The 3,826-nt window shown below is 37.6% G+C and overlaps 1 pseudogene; it reads right to left on the bottom strand.

Moving 5' to 3' along the window:
- Window positions 1–1,454: 1,454 nt before the first annotated feature.
- LOC144297753 (18S ribosomal RNA) lies at window positions 1,455–2,154 on the bottom strand (annotated as a pseudogene).
- Between the last annotated feature and the right edge of the window lie 1,672 nt (window positions 2,155–3,826).

Genomic DNA, 3,826 nt, shown 5'->3' with positions numbered 1-3,826 from the left:
CCTATTATCGATATGGACTCTTGAATAGGATTGCGCTGTTATCCCTAGGGTAACTTATTCCATTGATCAAAAATTATTGGATCAATAAATTATATAGTATTTTGACAGGTCAGTCTAGATTTTTATCACTCGGGAGTTTTTTTATTTTCCGAGATCACCCCAACCTAAATTGTTAACCCATAAAAATGGTGATACATTATGCCTAGTAGCTTAGTTATATCCATGTATTTGGGTTAATTAATTAAGGCTCCATAGGGTCTTCTCCTCTTATTGTTTTATTCCCACCTCTTCACCAGAAGGTCAATTTCACTGATTGGAAGTAAGAGACAGTTAAACCCTCGTGTAGCCATTCATACAAGTCCTTATTTAGAGAACAAATGATTATGCTACCTTTGCACGGTCAGGATACCATGGCTGTTGAACAGATGTCACTAGGCAGGCAGTGCCTCCAATACTGGAGATGCTGGAGGTGATGTTTTTGGTAAACAGGCGGGGTTTGTGTTTGCCGAGTTCCTTTTACTTCTTTCAATCTTTCTGTGGATGCATCCCTGTGTTGGGTTAACAATGGAATTGATAAAATTAATCCAAAAATAAAATACTTATCTTGTTAACTATCAGTGGATTATCTGTTTCTAATATAAGCTTATGCAGGGAGAAATAATTTTTGTTACTCATATTAGCATTGTTGTTTCTATATTTAAATAGATTAACCCAGTATAAAATTAGGAGTTGATTGAATATTGTTGGAATCAAGTGAGATTGATTGTTGAGCTTGAACGCTTTCTCAATTGATGGCTGCTTTTAGGCCAACTATGGTAATATTGATATTTACTCTCTAAGGTTGTATCCCTTTTCTAAAAAGCTGTACCTTTTTAGATTATATTTTAAATTTACATTAAAATTATAGGGTTTTTTTAGGTAAATTTAAAGTTGAACTAAAATTCTGTTTTCGGGTAACCAGCTATCTATCACCAGGCTTGTTAGGCTTTTCACCGCTACCTATAAATCTTCTCACTATTTTGCGACATAGATAAGTTGATCCTGTAGATTGTTCATAGGTAGCTCGTCTGGTTTCTGGGGGGCTTAGTTTAAGTTCTTTTTGTTAAGCTATTTCTAGCTAATTAATTATACAAAAGGTAAAACGGGTAATCCTTGCTGTTTTGTACTTTTAAAATGTTTTTCATCATTCCCTTATGGTACTATCTCATAGCTCCAATTAAAATTTCTACCTCCTATACCTTTATGATTTAACTAAATGTTTTGTTTCAGAGTGATAAACTAATGTACTTTAATAATACAGTGATTTATTACACTATTAATTAGTTTAATAATAAACTAATGTGCTTCAAACTAATGTACTTTAGTTTGAAGTTTGTTGGGCTAGCTTTTGTTCAAAGCGGTCATAGTGCGTGAAATCTGGGTGTAAGCCAGATGCTTTAGTTAAGCTACACTTTGGTTGATCCAAGCACACCTTCTGGTATGCTTACCTTGTTATGACTTATCTCCTCTTGTGTTTTACTGTCGTTAATATGCATGGAGTTTTTACTTGAGGGGGGTGACGGGCGGTGTGTGCATGCTTCATGGCCCTATTCAATTAAGCTCTCTCTTCTGGACTACTAAATGCTCCTTCAGTTTTTCATTTCATAGAAACTTTCGTAAAGTTGTTCTTAAAATAGGAAATGTAGCCCATTTCTTCCCATCTCATGAGTTACACCTTGACCTAACATTTTTATGCGACACGATTGTGTGTACTACTCTTCCTTTGGAGGGTTTGCCGAAGATGGCAGTGTGTAGACTGTATTAGCCAGGGATGGGGAGGTTTATTGGGGTTTATCGATTATAGAACAGGCTCCTCTGGAGGGGTATAAAGCACCGCCAAGGCCTTTGAGTTTTAAGCTGTTGCTAGTAGTTTTCTGGCGAATTATTTTGTTAATGGAATGATTTACGTTTAGGGCTGAGCATAGTAGGGTATCTAATCCCAGTTTGGATCTTAGCTATCGTGTAGTCAGAAGTTTTAAAGTCACTTTCTTAGTTTATTTTATGGTAACTGTAGCTTTTTATGACTTAGTTAACTTTTAACTGTAGTATAATATCATCTTAAACACGCTTTACGCCGTGGGCCTATTAGTTTGGGTCAATCGTATGACCGCGGTGCTGGCACGAAATTCACCAACCCTCTTTAGTAGAGCTTAGTGGGGCTGTGGCTTAGCAAGGTGTCAGGAGCTACTTTAGAGTGGGCTTGAGGGTGCTACATGGGTGGCCCACCATGTAGCACCTGCCTTCGGCCCAGGGCGAGACCCCGGAGACCCGGGATCGAGTCCCACCACGAGCTCCCTGCGTGGAGCCTGCTTCTCCCTCTGCCTGTGTCTCTACCTCTCTTGCTCTCTCACTGTGTCTCTCATGAATAAATAAAATACAATCTTAAAAAATAAAATAATAAAGTGTGCTTGACCCCCCGCTCCTTGAACTGCTAGTGATGCTGGAGGCGTTCTCACTGGGGTGTGGAGACTTGCACGTGTAATCTTACTAAGGACTCACAGGAGGCCTAGGACCACACCCTTGTGTTTATGGAGTCTTATGGCTCACCTGGGCACTTTCAGTGCCTTGCTTTATTAATTAAGCTACGTTAACTGATAGTCTTATGATAGTGTGTATTATGTTGTGGGAATAGAAGTGTGAATTTATTGTGTATTGAAGGGAGGGGTGAAGTCAAGGAAGTCCTACCTATAGATAGATTGCAGATTTAAGCATTGAGGTTGTTTTGTTAGATTAACTTGAGTGACAGGATGACCATGTGAAGTTGAAATACCTTATGTACGTTACATTTACTTAGTCCTGTTTTGGGGGTTTGGTGGGACACGAATAGGTATATTGTAAACATTATAAGTTTATGGGGGAAACGGGGGGTTGGTTGAGTTAATGTCTCATGTGTACGCATTACATGTACGTGTATACCTGTACATATGTACGTGTACATGTGTATGTGTATGTGTGTGCGTATACATGTACGTGTGTGTACGTGTGTACATGTATGTGTGTACGTGTCTATTGCTCATCTGTATGTCTTTGGAGAAGTATCTGTTCATGTCTTTTGTCCAGTTTTTACTTGGATTATTAGTTTTTTGGGTATTGAAATGATTCAGCTCATTATATATTTTGGATACCAACCCTTTATCAGATCTGTCATTTGCAAATGCCTTCTCCCATTCAGTAGGTTACCTTTAGCTTTGTTGACTGTTCCTTTTGCTGGGCAGAAGCTTTTTAGTTTAATACAGTCCCAATAGTTTATTTTTGATTTTATTTCTCTTGCCTCAGACACATCCAGAAAAATGTTGCTAAAGCAGATGTCAGATTACTGCCTGTGCTCTCTTTAAGGATTTTTAACATTTCAGGCCTCACATTTAGGTCTTTAATCCATTTTGAGCTTATTTCTGTGTATGGTGAAAGAAAGTGGTCCAGTCTCATTCTTTTATCTGTGGCTATTCATTTTTCCCAGCACCATTTTTTGAAGAGACAGTCTTTTTTCCCATCATACGTTCATTCCTCCTTTGTCAAAGATTTAACTGACCATCTAATTGTGAGTTTATTTCTGGGTTTTCTGTTTATTCCATTGATCTATGTGTTTATTTTTATGCCACACTATTTTAATTACTATCACTTCGTAATAAACTTGAAATCTGGAATTGTGACACCTCCAGTTTTTTTTTTTTTTCAAGCTTACTTTGGCTATTTGAGGTCTTTTGTGATTCTGTAAACATTTTAGGATTGTTTGTTCTAGTTCTGTATTGGTATTTTGATAGGGATTGCACTAAATCTGTAGATTGCT

The sequence above is a fragment of the Canis aureus genome, chromosome 25 (assembly GCF_053574225.1).
Source record: "Canis aureus isolate CA01 chromosome 25, VMU_Caureus_v.1.0, whole genome shotgun sequence".
NCBI classification, from domain to species: Eukaryota; Metazoa; Chordata; class Mammalia; order Carnivora; family Canidae; genus Canis; species Canis aureus.
Note: the sequence above shows the minus strand (reverse complement) of the source record. Positions and strands in the feature narration are given on the sequence as shown.